Below are 15,641 nucleotides of genomic sequence, written 5' to 3'. Positions count from 1 at the left end.
CTTTGGTTTGCTTCTTTTTCCTTGGAAACAAATTTCTTTCCAACTTGGCCATCAGGCCCAGAATAATTAATGAAAACTCCCCTGAGACTGCAAGAAACAAATGCCTCCATTTGCAGCAAAGGTTAAACTCAATTTACTCTGTATTAAATCCATTCTTCAAAGAAAAATCCAAACAAAAGCCCTGCAGGACTTTCAGCACAGGTGGCTGTTGCTGCGCATGTCACCTGTCCCCATCCACAGGGTCAGGACAGGGACATCCCAGCTGAAGTGGGTGTTTGTCCAGCTTGAATCTAATAATCTAATCTCAGTCTGTGCCAGGGGAGGTTCAGGTTGGACATCAGGAGGAATTTCCTCATGGCAAGGGTGGTCTGGCACTGGAAGGGGCTGTCCAGGTCGGTGGTGGAGTCCCCACCCCTGGAGGTGTCCAAGGAACAACTGGACGTGGCACTCAGTGCTCTGGGCTGGGTGACAAGGTGGGGATCGGGCACAGGCTGGACTCGATGGTCTGGGAGGGCTTTTCCAACCTTAGTGATTCTGGGATTTTGTGATTCCGTGATCCTATGGCAGGGAATGTTTCCTGGCTGCTGGGTGCAGAACCATTCTCTGTTCTATGGATGTGCATGTGCTGGGAGCCCCACAATGAGCTCAGAGGGGACTTGCGGGGGACAAGAGCTGATCCCAACGATTCTCTGCACTGCTGAGAGTGGACAGGAACCTTCAGTTCATTACCTGGTGAGAAATGAGCCTGTTATCCTGGGAATAACTGAAATGGGGTTCCTATTCAGTGGCAGATAACGAGGCATCAGCTCTCCACTCTCACCTATTCAGGTACATCACTTTTTACCTCCTTATTCCTTTCTGACACCAAATTTGCCCCTTCAGAAAAGACATTGATTCCATTTGCTCCAGCCTCAGCTCCTGCACACTCCGTGCTCTCCTTTCCCTCACCACTGCAGAGCCTTTCTGCCTTTGAGGCTTCAACCAGAGCCCCTTAATTTGACAATCACCGTGGGAGCTGACGAGGCTAGAGCCAAGATTTAGTCCTTCCAGGGCTCTGGCAGCAGCTGAGCCTGTGTGGAAGTGAGGGACCTTTGGCAGCAGCGTTTTGGAGCTGCTGAAAGGGCAGGGTGGGCAGCCAGGCAGGGAGTTAGAGTTTCATATCCTCTGTGATCCCTCAGCTGTTCTTTCCCCGAAAGGTGAATTCCTGGGGTGCAGCCTCTGCAGATGCCCTGTGCCTGCTCCAGTTTTCCTGGTGGTATTTCCATCCAGCAATAGCAGCTCCTGCTTAAGGGACCCCTGACCCTGGGGCCACCTTCCTGGTCCCAGTGGTGGCCAGGCCAGCAGTGGGGTGGCCCTGCGGGGTGACACAGGGTGCAGGGGTAACCCTGACCCAAGCAGAGACACCTCTCCTTGATCGTGTTCTGTTCATCCTGGGTCTGCAGGAGCAGGTGGCTCTGACTGCTGATGGATGCTGGATGAGGGATGCTGGATGACGGATGCTGGATGAGGGAGGATGGAGGATGCATGGTGGATGGTGGAGGATGGAGGGTGGATGGGCTGTGCTGCCCAGCGATGGCTCAGGGCAGCAGCAGCAAGGGCCTCTCCAACATTAAACTGCTAACGAGGAGGAGTGCAAAAGTCTTCCTAAATGTGGAGGGACTTTCTGCAAACAGGATCTCAAGCATCGCCCCTTGGCTCATGGATTCCATGTGGAATTTCTGTAGGTATTCATGGAGTGCATCCATAAGGCTCCATGAGATGGAAGAGGCTTTGCTGGAGGTGATGCCTCTGCACATCTCTCTGCAGCTGGCAAAGCCCAGCCTGGCAAACACACTGTTGATGCTCTGGATTAAGCATGTTTTTCAGGGAAATGTAGGAAAGCTGGTGGCTGATGGCAGAGCCTTGTTGGGGATCCTGTTTGCAAACAGTCCCTCCACATTTGGGAAGGTATGTGCAGCCCTGGCTCAGACCGGGGCTGTTAAAAAGAGAACTAGCTGTTAAAAGATGAATACTTAATATTTTGTTATGTTCATATGTTTTTTATTGAATATGTTTTTTATTATTTCTTTATTAAACACACATTTTGGGAAGCTTTGCTCGGCTGATGGGTGAAAAGCTCTTCAGCCCCCAGGTGCTACAGAGCCTACTGCAAACCAGCTCCTGTGCCAGGAAAGAGACTTTTACTTGGAAATGGTTTTGAACTGAAAAAGGAGAGATTTAGACTAGAGGTTAGGAAGAAATCCTTCCCTGTGAAGGTGGTGAGGCTCTGGCACAGGTTGCCCAGAGAAGCTGTGGCTGCCCCATCCCTGAGGTGTTCAAGGCTAGGTTGGATGGGACTTGGAACAACCTGGGAATGAGATGGTCTTTAAGGACCATTCAAACCCAAAGCAGTCTGGGATTCTGTGACTCCTCTGGGGTGCACCGATGCTCCTCTGAACCCCAGAGGAACTTCCCTGCTCACAAACCAGCCAGAAAACTTCCTCTTGATCCAATCCCGATGCCCATGGGGATCCAGCTTTTCCCAGTGCCCACAGCATCCCTACCCAGGGTGTATAAATATTCATGAGATGGGGAGAAATCCTTATCCCATCATCTTTTACATAAAACCTCTCATTTGTACTTGCCCAGCTCCGCCCCCTTTGAGCGAGAGCACTGAGAGGCAGGCACAGGCTCACACGAACCCGACTTATCTTCATCCCTCACTGCTGCTTTCCAACTTTGAGATATGACTCCCAGTCCTCCCATTTTCTTTGTTCTGAATCCCAGTTTATGTTTTCTCTAAGAGGTTATGCTAACACCAATCAAAAGCCCCACAAGTCAGTTTGCAAATTTTGCTGCCAGCCCTTAATGACCTGCTAAAAATAACAGGAATGATTCATCTGCTAATCTATGGAAACAGATTAGCTTGGGCTTGGGCTTGGCTGCTGGAGATGACAAGTGTGAGCAGATCAAGGAATATTGAAGGGATTTTTCTTCTTTTTGCTTCAGGGGAATGAAAACATTTTCTACAAACCCAGGTGGGTTTTTTTTTCTGCAAACAGAGGTGGGGATCCCTTGGGGGAGGTCTCAGGGCTTTTCAAACCTGTGGTCCCAAATTTGGGCACGGATATCCAATACTATTAATGTAATTTTTAGACAGAGATACTGTCCTAGTTAGGACAGCTGAGATCAGTTCATCATGGTGGGTGTAACCCAAAACTGTATTCTATAGCCTTCCATGTCATTTCCCAGAAACTAGACTATTGTTGTCAATAGACTATTCGCACCCTCTGCCCATAGAGCATGGTGGGTGTAACCCAAAACTGTATTCTATAGCCTTCCATGTCATTTCCCAGAAACTAGACTATTGTTGTCAATAGACTATTCGCACCTTCTGCCCATAGAGCCTGACTCCTCAGGCTATAAACTAGGTGTTAAGAGGCCTGTGAGATAGGAGGATGTTTCTGTCCTCACACCCTTTGTGGAACTCCCCGCCCTGAGGGGAGCACTGAACATTCCTGCCTGAACTGGAGGATATATAATCTTGGAGTTTTGGAACATTTTTCAACCCACTCGTGGGATCCAGAGGACGGCTGCATCTCATCGCTCTCAACCAGACTTAGACCACCACTGGACTGCGATCACCAGTTCTGGCCAGACTGCAGCAGCTCTCCCACCAGCAGGTTCTTCCCCTCTCCCTTTACTTTGGACTCAAACAGGGCCCAAGGAACACCACTTTGTTCAGGCCCCAGGGTACTGGGTTACACATTTGGGTTTTTGTGGGTTGAGACCAATTGTTTGTTTGTATTATTGTACTTACTGTATTATTTTAATAAATTGTTATTCTGACTTATAATCTCTCCTTTGAGTTAGGTTCATTCCCCCTGCTGGTTAACTTTTAAACCAGCACAGATACTTAAACAGAAATCATTTTAACCAGATATACTCCAAACAGCATGTTTGGGAAGCCCTACAAAGGCTCAATATTTTCTAATCTTTTAACAGGAGCTGCTTAAATGCCCTAATAAGAAAATAAGGGCTGTTATAATCACTTCTTTTTAATTGAAATAATCTCATTGGATTTATTAAAATGATTTAGGTTTTAATTCCAAACCTCCCCAACCCTGCAGCACATTTATTGTGGAGGTTTCCCAACTCCAGCCCTTTCCTGCTCCCTGCCATGCAACAAGGTACAAAATGCCTTAAATCCTGTTCTTTTCCAGCTCTCCTAGGCTGGATTAATATTAGATTTGACCAGAGCAGCTCCCAGTGCCACTGGATCCACACAGTCTCACCTGACACAAATGGAGCTGCAAAACCTACATGGGCTGAAATTTGTTTGCAAATTATTTGGCAGCTGCTGCAAAAATAAATAGACTTTCAGAAATCTGTGGTGGCTTGTGAATGTCCCCTTAATGAAAAAAGTCTATTTCCTCAAATAACCAATTTATTCTCTGTAATTCAATCACCTCTGTTGATGTCAAGGCTCTTTGCCCATGGCAGGAGATGCTGCAGTGGGCGGTGTGTGGGATCCTTGGGATCTGTTCTAGGATTTGGGTCTAGGGACTCCTAGGATTTGAGCAGTGTGGACCAAAAAGCCATGGAGAAAGAAATTAGTCCTCTTGCTTTTTTATCAATGGTTATTTTTATGGTTTGAATCACAAAGTGACTCAGAATGGAAGGATTTGGAAGCACATGTCATGTTTCCAGATGTAGCTCAGGGAGCTGGGGGGTCTCACTGTAGTTCTTACAGCCAGAATCTATTCCAATGAATGAAAAAGGTGCAAAACATGCTAAATCCAAACATCCCTTTGAAACCCTGTTTATTTAAATGTGCTTTTATCGCCGTGCTGAGGAAGGAGAAAGTGCTTGTGTTTAGCTGTGGAAGAAAAATATTTATGTAACTCCAGAACTTCCACTGCTTCCCTGTGTCTGACTCCCAAAGCTTGTCAGGAGGTTTCCTGCAGATTTTGGCATCTTCCCTGAGACCAAAGTGGGCAGGAGCTTCTGTTGGCTGCACACTCACTGCAGGCAGAGGGAGCTTGGCCACTTCCCTTGTCACCTTGAACAGGAGATCCATGACCTCATCCCCTTGACCTCCTGCTCCGAGCATTTCTCTGAGTCACTGGGGGCACAGGGACAGGGGGCAAAGGGACAAATCAGACAGCAAAATTGGGTCCTGGGTCTTAATTCCCAACAGGATGGCGAGGTTGCCCTCGGTCACTGAGAAAAGCATCACAGGGATGGGTGTGGAGTTGGTGTGGAAAGATCTGGTGGATCTGGTGGTCTCCCTGTTGGAGTGCAGAGACTCCCTGTGGATTAATCGAGGCTGCCATGGGAAGGGAATAAGAGGAGAGGACATGTCAGAACAGGTACATTCAACAGCGGGAAGGGCAGCGGGGGGGGGTGTTCTGCAGGCAGGGCTTGGTTCTCCTCTGGGCTTTCATGAAGAAAATGAGAATAAAACAGGATTTGCATGAGGTGAGGACAGTCAGGATGGTCCAGTGGTCCAAGGCACTGTGCCCAGGTCAGTGTTTCCCTGGATCCCAGGTTCCGATGCCGCTCCTGGTGCCCTATTCCCCAGGGTAGCGTGGCCGAGCGGTCTAAGGCGCTGGATTAAGGCTCCAGTCTCTGCGGGGGCGTGGGTTCGAATCCCACCGCTGCCACAACTGTTTTAACACCTGGAGGCCATCCAGAGGGATCTGGACAATCTCCAGGAGTGAGTTTTAACCAGACCAAGTGCAGGTGCTGCACCTGGGTGGGGCAACCCCTGGGATCAATCCAGGCTGGGGATGAACAGGTTGAGAGCAGCCCTGGGGGTGTTGGTGGGTGACAGGCTGGACATGACCCAGCCCAGAACCCCCTGAGTGCTGTGCTGATCCCACAGTGTGGGCAGCAGAGGAGGGGGATTCTGCCCCTCTGCCCCCTCAGGTGAGACCCCACCTGCAGAGCTGCCTCCAGCCCTGGGGTCCAACATCCAAAGGATGTGGAGCTGCTGGAGGAAGTCCAGAAGAGGCCACGGAGATTCTCCAAAGGCTGGAACACCTCTGCTCTGGAGCTAGGCTGGGAGAGCTGGGAATGTTCACCTGGAGAAGAGAAGGCTCCAGGGAGACCTTAGAGCCCCTTCCAGTGCCTAAAGTGGCTCCAAGAGAGCTGGAGAGGACTATGGAAAAAGGCCTGGTGGGACAGAATGAGGGAGATTGGCTTCCCACTGCCAGAGGGCAGGGTTAGATGGGATGTTGGGAAGGAATTCTCCCCTGTGAAGGTTTGCAGAGCTGAGTTGAGGGGCAGGGCAGGGATGAGGTAAGAGCTGCTGGTGCTCCTGCAAGAGCTGCCACTGCTGATAAAGCTGCTTCCGGAGATCACACTGTGCTGTCCCTGGGCACCAGCCAGGATGTGGTGGGTACTCACAGGGGTCAGAGGGGTCTGGCCTAAAACCGTGAGGTCATATCCAGAAAAGATTAATTTTGTGATGTGGGAGGAGGAATACACCTTACATTGAGCGCTGGGGGCTGGTAACTGTAGTTTCACTGCATCATCTCTACAGGCTCTGGACAGGACATGAGGTTATTTATAAAATCATAGGATGGTTTGACTTGGAAAGAACCTTAAAGCTCCTTGTGATCTTAGAGATCAACATGAGCTTTAAGGTCCCTTCCAACCCAAACCATTCTCTGATTGGGTCCAAATTATTTGCTGCTGGGTCCAAAACAAAAAGGGAATTATGTTCTGGATAACATGGATCTTGTTTCCCTTGCTGCTATTTCTACAACCAAAATCTGGTGTGATTATGCTCTAAACACCTTTCCCTGACCAGAACATAATCTCTAATTTGAGATTCTGCTCTAAAACATCTTTTCCTGACTTCTGGCAGCTGCTCATCCATATAACCAGGGAGTGATTCCTCCTGCCCAGCTGAGCCAGGGTGTCAGAGCTCAGTGGGTTTATCCCTCTTAAGTCCAGTTTGATGTGTGGACCGTGGCTCTGTGGCAGCAATCAAGGGTGAAACTCCTTTTATAGCTTCTGCTGAGCCATTTGTGATCCCCATGACAGCTGCCTGAAGAAATCCTGGATTTATTCTATTTACTTCTGCATGACCTCTGTGCAGGAACTCGTGTGGACCCTGCAGTTCTGCAACCAGCTGACACTAACAAAGCTAAATCCAATGGATTTGTGGTTGATATTGAGCCATCCTGTCTGGATCTGGGGGAGGGACACGTTGGGTTTCCTCATCAGTCTCTCCAGTTGGCTTCTCCTGCTGTGTTCCTTGATGTCTGGGAATGCCACGAGGAGGAGGAGGTACTTTATCAAGGTAGTCCCTTGTAGAGGTTCCTTGGCTGAGGGAGCCTGGGGGGGCTCAGCCTGGAGAAAAGGAGGCTCAGGGGGGATCTTCTGGCTCTCTGCATGGGGAGAGTGAGCCTGATGGGAGGGTGGAGCCAGATTAGGGTCAGGCTCTGCTCCAAGGGAACAAGGGACAGCATGAGAGGAAACGGCTTCAGGCTGTGCCAGGGGAGGTTCAGTTTGGACATCAGGAGGAATTTCCTCATGGCAAGGGTGGTCAGGCATTGGAAGGGGCTGCCCAGGGAGGTGTTGGAGTTCCCATCCCTGGAGGGATTTAAAAGCCATGTGGATGTGGCACCTGGGAACATAGGTCAGTGATGGCCTTGGCATTGCTGGGGGATTGTTGGATTGGTCTGAGAGGGCTTTTCCAGCCTAAACTATTCCATGTTTCTATGATTCTAATGAAATAAATTTGATGACTAATGAAATAAAACTGCACAGAACTGTATTTCCCAGGGATCAAGGAGCTGGGGAACACTTTGCTGTGAGCTGCCCCCACTTCATCCCATCAGAACTGTCCTCATGGACACCAACTGTGTCCATGTGTGGAGCCAGGGGGGTCCTGGGGGTGTCGCCCCCCCCAGCTCGCCCAGGCCTGTGTTACCTTTCCAAGAACACCCTTCCATCCTGCCTGGGCAGCCAATCCCTCCCAGCTCCTGGAGCACTGGGACAGAGAGGAGCCACTACAGCCAGCACTTACCACCCCAGGCCATTTCTTATTCCCATTCCAAATGGGTTCTTGAACTGGAAGAAAATGCTGTTTCTTCTTTCCGGACTCGATGAAAAGCAAGAAGCTCATTTTCAGCACAAATTGCAGAAAATATATTAAATATCAACACTAATGAGATCAGCCTGGCTCAGGACAATATTAATATTAATTGGATTAGGTCGAGTTTAAGAGGAAACCATGTTTAACTTAATGCCTGCAATAAATGAGGAGGAAGGTAGTGAAGCTTTTCCTCCTCCATTAAAACAAGCCAGATCAGAACATAAATAACTATCATTTTTATTTTAGGCTCTGAAGGGAGAGATGCCATTGCAGGGGGGTGTGACTTCAGGTCCCTGCACATGATCTGCTGTTGACTCTGAAGGGACTTGGAGTGCTGAGCAGAGCCACCCACCCACAGTGCTCCCAGAGGGATTAAGGAAGATAAAAAGGAACATCAGGGGAGAATGGGAGTAAGGCCAGTGGTTCCATGTGCAGCCCAACCCTACCTGGCCCCAAGCCCTGTGGCTGCACATCCATCAGCCCTGTCCAGCTCCAGGCCGAGGGTGAGCTCAGGCTGAGGGCCCTGTCAGACCTTCTGGCGTCTTGATTTATCCTCCCTGACAGTTGTTTTTCTCCTCCTTTTGGCTCCAATTCTTCCTCCTGGTGCAGGTCCAGCAGATGGAGCAGGCGGGTCCGGGGAAGCCTGGGAAGCACCCGCCCGGCAGGATGTGAGCAGGGGGTGATGGCACCTCCGCCAGGGACAGCCCAGCATCCCACACAAACCCCTCTGCGTGGGGCCAAGGAAGGTTTGGGGGATGCTTGGAGTGTTTCTTTTGGGGATACACCACTGGTGGGACCTCCTTCACGAGGGACTCCATCTCCAGATGCTCCTGCCCTCACCCACTGCTCCTGGTCCAGTGGAAAGTCTCCCTGCCCATGGCAGGGGGTTGGACTAGATGACCTTTAAAAGGTCCTTTCCAACCCAAACCATTCCATGATTGTACAGTAATCCTCCCTCCCCACAGCTGACCAGGAGCAAAGTGCCATCATGTTCCAGTCATCTCCACTGTGCCACCCCTGAGATCCCAGCAGGAATTGGGCTTATTTGGTTATCAGTGGATTTTATTGACTCTTTGGCACTTCTTAGAGAGGAAAACTTTTTAATTTCAGTGGAGAAAACTGTCCTTTGGGTTTTTGAGGCTCAGTCAAGTCTGTGGTTTGAATAGAAATATTTAATCCCACAAATGTGTAGGACCATAACTAATGAGGCCATAATTATGTCCTGTTTAATATCATTATTATCTCATAATAGTGAAAACAGGATATTCCTGCTGCTCTGGGCAGATTTTCTAGAAGAGTATGATTTAACTCCACTTTTCTGCATCTTTGCTTCATCAAAAAACTCCAGGGTAATTAATACAGATGTTATTGGAGCAACCTGGTCTATGAAGTGTCCCTGCCCATGGCAGGGGTGGGACTGGATGGGCTTTAAGGTCCTTCCAACCCAAACCATTCCATGACTCCATGATTAATCTTCTCCTTCAGAGTTTGTTGTTTGCTTTTCGTGTGAGTAAATTTTTTAGTGCAGCAACAGTGGGGCTTTTCCTTTGCTCCTTCAGCTTTTAAAATTGACTCCCGTGGATATGAAGGGAAATGCCAAGATCATCCCTGGATTCTAGCAGCAATACTTGTCTTGTAGTGCCCAGTATTCCTGTTCTCACTGCTTTTATAAGCAGAGATAAAGGCTGAATAATTAGCTGCTCATTAAGATGGTGGGACACTGCCATGGCTCAATAAATCATCATGTCCTGTAAACATCCCTGTCTCGCAGACAAACAACGAACTAGTTAATTTATTACTAATTCTTTATGGATTTGCTGATTGATCTGAGTACTGAAGACTAGCAACAATTTTTAATAGATAAGGCTCAGAGTCAAATCTTTATTTTGCTGACATTTTCCTGGGGTTTTTGGTGCTGAATCAAGCAGGGAGTTAGAGCTGTGATGCCATAACCTGCTCCATGTGAGTGCCAAACCACGCAGTGCCTGCTCTGCTGCACGTCCCAGAGGCAGCTGAGGGTCCCCAAAGGGCAAGCTGGGGGCTTCAGTATCTCAGTGTTGCTTTGCAGCTGGAGAACCCTCCATGTGTGGGATCAGGGTGGGATCAGCTCTTGTGCCGTTGTTGGATGTTTCTGTGTGTGTGTGACATGGTGCCACCCCACCGTCACCTGGGGGGATGCCCTGAGCTGGGAGAGGGTGTTTTCATAACCCCTCTCCCAGGATTCCTTAGCTGAAAAGTCTAAATATATTGAGATTATGGATACCACAATCTGCTTTTGCCGGACTTTGTTTGGAAACAAGCTCTTGGCACGATGGCCCTGATAGCTGAAATCCATAGGAATTCAGCTGTCTAGACAGTCCTCCACATTCAATCTCCACGGGGCAGCATGTTTATCCTATACCTTTCCTTGTTGCTGTGTTGGAAATTCTTCTTGTTTCTAACACAAGCTCCTATTTTCAAATGACCTTAGAGAACAGAAAGAAAAAATAGATGGAACGAAGGGAGAGATCCTGGACATGCACAAAAGAATTCCTTCAGGCCTCAGACGGGTGGTGCTGCCTCCTGCTAAAGGCCACATGTGTATTCTCCAGAAATGTATCTGTTCCATGGAGCAATAATGGATATTTACTGCCTGCCTCCTTGTTTTCACACATTCCAGCTAAAATGACGTCATTAAATGTGGGACAGAATGTGCACCAGAACTGGTGGGAAGTGCTGAAGAATTCAAGGCTCCCATGGTTGATGAAGCAAAGCAATTCATTAAGACACACCTTTGAAAGGCCTGGTTTGAGTGGAAATGATCAGAAAATGAGATTTTCAAGTATTATCCTGCTCAGGATATTCCAGATCCAGGCCTATTCATGTAATTACATTGCAATTTCCCTGCTATGGTCCTTCTGAAATCCTAGGAGTCATCCTATGTACCCTAATCATGCAGCACTGAATCCCTACCACCCCAGGGCACCACGGGTGGGAGGCACATGGGGCTGGGTTTGGGAATGGCATGGGAAAAGGTGCTGAGCAGTTTGGGGGTGGGGTTGCACTGGTGAGTGCTGTGGCTGGGCTGTATTTTATCACAGAATCTCCTGAGTTGGGAGGGACCCACAGGGATCACTGAGTGCAACTCCTGGCCCTGCACAGGATACCCCAACAATCCTACCCCGTCCGTGAGAGTGTTTTATGTTGTGTTACCTCCGACTCCACCTCCCCTTCACAGGAATTTGCTCTGCTATTAATTCCGGCTGTTCCACTCCTCCGAGGGGCTGTTACTCATCAAATTCTCTGCATTTAAAGAGCTGTTTCACTCTCTAATTTATATAATTTCCATTCCCCTGCAAACTACTCCCTTACAGCTCATCCAGTCCCACCCCCTGTCATGGGCAGGGACACCTTCCACTATCCCAGGTTGCTCCAATCCCTATCCAACCTGGCCTTGGACAGTCCCAGGGATGGAGCAGCCACAGCTTCTCTGGGCAACCTGTGCCAGGGCCTCACCACCCTCCCAGGGAACAATTCCTTCCCAATATTCCATCTAACCCTGCCCTCTGGCAGTGGGAAGCCATTCCCCTTTGTGCTGTCCCCCCATCCCTTGTCCCAAGTCCCTCTCTATCTCTCCTGGAGCCCCTTTAGGCCCTGGAAGGGGCTCTCAGGTCTATCTGGAATCTTCTCTTCTTCAGGCTGAACACCCCCAGCTCTCCCAGCCTGGCTCCAGAGCAGAGGGGCTCTGGCCTCCTCTGGGCTGGCTTTTATTTTTTTTTATTAAAACATGTCCATATAACAATTGCATTAATGGACTTTTCACTTTAGAGCATTTATTTTATCAATATTGAGCAAATATTGGCACCTCCTCAGCTGGATTTGTTTAATAACCTGAATGAGCCTCATTGGCTGTGACTCATGATCCTCATTAAAGGTAATCCTTGATTGTCCTAACAAGGAACACGTGGGGATGGGGTTTGGTGGTGCTGGAGTGGAGGGGAGGTGGTTTCCTGAGCCTAGAGGGCAGGGCTGGGGAGAGGTTCTGAGAGTCTTGGGGAGTGTGGTCTGTGCAGGACTGCCCCTGTCTCCCCTGTGGCCACTGACCACGAGCGACAGGAACATCTGCTGATCCATCACTCGCTTCCCTCTCACAGCTCCCTCCCTGCCAAACTAAAGCAAAGCCCTGCAATTTGTCTTCCCTCTGGTTTGATCTTTAAAACAAAACAAATCCAGACCTAGTCATTACAGATGCAATTTAATAACCTGCACTTTCAGGCTGTGGCTCATGGTCAGAGGCACAGATATTTTTCCAGGCTTTGGAGGAGCAGGAGCTGTTGGGCTGCACTGGGAGTGGGGGCTGAACTGGGCATAGGGTCAGAGCTCCTGTGGGTGCCCAGAGCAGAACAAACCCTCCTGTGCCAGACCATCCCTCAGTCCCACGGTGGGACTTTTGGAGTGTCCTGTGCAGGGCCTGGAGTTGTACCCAGTGATCTTGATGGATCCCTTCCAACTCAGCATATCCTATGATTCCAAGTTTCCAGGGAAATCCAAGCAGACACAATAAATCAGAGCCCCACTGTTTTCAGAGCTGTTTTTCAGCAAATCCCTGGCTTTTGTGATCCCTCTGTGCTCCGTTGTTTGTGGTGTGGCACAGGATCACCTCTGCCTGCTCCAGCTTGGCTCAGGCAGCCCTGCCCAGCTCTGAGCGATTAACTGGAGATAATTTGGCCTCTGTGGGCTGGGAAAAGCAGGGCACGCTGCCAGGGAAAACCCACTCCCGTCCCACCCTCTGTGCCAGGACAGGTGATGTTTGGGGTGAACACAGGGGATGCTGCGGGGTCCCAGGGTGCCCAGCTGGGCATGGCCAAAATTTTGGGAAGCTGGGGATGTGGCAGAGCTGGGAGGTGGGTAATGAGCATGGAGAACCTGGGCTGGAGGCAGGGCTGAGGGACAGCCTGAGGGTCCCTGTGACACCCTGAGTTGCTCCCTCAGCTGGGTTTGGGGGACTGACAGGAGGCAGGAGGCCAGAGGTGGCTGTAGGGCTCCACTCCCGCTGCATCCCAGCGTTCCAGCCACGGGAGCTTTTGCCTCCAGCTGGAGCCAGCTCAGGTTCTCCTGCATGTTAAAATGTACAGGGGGGCAGGGAAACAGCTCCTTGTTTACCCCTTGTGCCAGCTGTTTGATCCCTCCCAGGCTGGCACATTCCCTTCCTCCTCCTGTTTGCTGCTGAAGAACATTTTCCTTCCACTGTTATTATGGATGGAATTGCATTTCTCCCAAACTTGGCAGGGATCTGATGTGACTGGGAATAATTTTGCACAGGTGGCAGTAAAAACGCTCTTCATTTGTAACAAAATGGGCTTGTTGCTGCTAATGGGGGGAAATGAAATTTGGAATTTCCAAAAGATATCCAGTTTGTAGAGTCATGAGGAATTTACTCACTGATGGTGGTCTGGGGGGACCCAACGAAATGAAATTGCTGCTAGAAATAGATAAATGCATATAACAACAACCACATTTATGTATATATATAACAAAAATATGAATATAATTAAAAGAAAACAGAGAATTTGATTCTGATTTTTATTTACAAAGGAGAGAATAACATTGTCCTGAAATGTGTTTTTGTCATCTTCATCTTTCCTTACTGTACATCTGACACACAAGCGAATCCAGAAAAAACAGGTTTGGGAGGAGGGACACAAACACTGGCAGCAGCAGGAGCCCTGTGCCCCAGCCCTGTGCTGGGAATTTCTGTTCCTGGTGCCCTTTGAAGGGCAAAAATAATTCACCTTAAGGATGGGGTGAGGAAGGATGTGGCACAGAGCTGATTGGAGGGACCAGAGCAGCAGAGCTGGAGCTTCATTCTGGGTTTGGCATGAAATGAGAAAGGACTGGCTGTGGGTTTGGTTAATGTGCTGTTTAAGTAAAATAAATGAGTACTTTTGTAGCCTTGTGTAGAGACTTTCCTGATGCCCAGCAGGATGTTTTTTTCTTTGAGAAGGAGCCAGGTCCCCACTCCAAATTGGAGAGCACATTTCCCACTGCAGGAATCAGACTCGGGATTGGGGTGGTGGGAGACTGAGTGCCTGGGAAAAGGGCTGGAGCTCTGGGAACACCTCTGCTGTTAAAAGTCAACCCCAAAGTCTGAAGCACCCCCGGAATTACAGAGTAAGGGGGAGAAAGAGCTCATGCAAAATTGATGGGAAGAAGAATTTTCTGAAAGTACAGCAGAGAAGCAATGGTAGGGAATTCTCTGATATCCCAGCTCCAGGCTCCATCACTACAGGGAAAGTTTTCTCCAAGCAGAGCTGTTGGAGCAAACAGGATCAGCACAGGCTGTGGGATTTATGGGATTTTCCAGGGCCCAGGTCTCAGCCTGGAGTTCACACTATTTGACACTGGAGCTGATGCCAAAACCTCCTGGAGATGTTGCAACACCACCAGTGGCTCAAGTGGGGCTGGAACAGGGTTGGAGCACTCTCTGCATCCTGAAGGGATGAGAACATGGAATTTGTGGCTTTGGGGACCCCTGGCAGCCTTCTGGAGGGAGTGGGGTGTCCACAGCCATGAGTGTAGGAATGGCAGGACACGGGCAGGGGGCAGATGGTGCAAGAAAATTCCAGACTGGATGTAAGGAAAGCCTTGTTCCTTGGGCAGTGGCACAGGTTGCCCAGAGATGATACGCAGTGTCCATCCTTGGAGGCTGTCAAGACCAGACTGGGAAAGTCCTGAGCATCACAGAGCTCCCAACTCTGAGTGGGTGGTTGGGCTGGAGACCCCCTGAGGTCCTTTCCAATGTGAAGTGGCCTAAACACCCAGAATTTTAATTTCCCCCGAGTGATTGTTTCAAATCAATCCACAGTTTTTGGATCCCAAAGTCATTTTCTGAAGGATTTATACTTCTGAGGATATAGACTCAGACTGGAGGTTGGAACAGCTGATTCATTTAAAAAAATCTATTTTAAAAAAATTCTTTACGTGTGTCCTCTAATAAAAGTCAAAGTTGTTTTGAAAATTTTCCTCTGTGAAATACAACCACAGAGAGAAGTGACACATGTTAGCAAATCCTGGGCTTTTTATCTGGAAAAATTGTGCACATGGAAATTTCATCTCCAAATGGGGAGGTGATTTTTCCTTACTTGTCCATTGCAAAGCAAGGGAATAAATCTCTGGAACTGTCCAGGTTGTAGAGCTGTGGAGAGGGATGTGGATGAGTTTGCTGTTGGCTGGTGATGTCACCTCAGCTGGGGAGCACTGGGGGCATGCTGGGGCATGTCCATCCCTGTCCAACTGGCCTTGGACACTTCCAGGGATGAGGCAGCTACAGCTTCTCTGGGCACCCTGTGGCAGGGCCTGTTCCAGTGCTCTCCAGGTTCTCCAAGGGAACTCCGTAAAACAGCTCCACACAACAGCTCCACAGGGACCTGCCCTGCTGCAGGAACTGTGTGTGTGTCCATCACTACTGGGGACCTTTTTTTTGCTGATGATGAATTTTCCAAGCAGATTCAGCTTCCTCTTCCTGCTGTGCCTCAGAAAAGCCTCTGGCAGGGCAAGCCAGGACCACTGGCAC

General features: G+C 49.3%; 1 non-coding gene across 1 annotated transcript; it reads left to right on the top strand.

Annotated features, from left to right (window-relative positions):
* The first annotated feature begins 5,563 nt into the window (after positions 1-5,563).
* Positions 5,564-5,645, top strand: TRNAL-AAG. The gene has a single exon. It is a non-coding gene; the product is annotated as a tRNA-Leu (tRNA).
* The last annotated feature ends 9,996 nt before the right edge of the window (positions 5,646-15,641 follow it).

The sequence above is a fragment of the Manacus vitellinus genome, unplaced genomic scaffold (genome assembly GCF_001715985.3).
Source record: "Manacus vitellinus isolate BGI_N305 unplaced genomic scaffold, ASM171598v3 scaffold_21_pilon, whole genome shotgun sequence".
Taxonomy (NCBI): Eukaryota; Metazoa; Chordata; class Aves; order Passeriformes; family Pipridae; genus Manacus; species Manacus vitellinus.
Note: the sequence above shows the minus strand (reverse complement) of the source record. Positions and strands in the feature narration are given on the sequence as shown.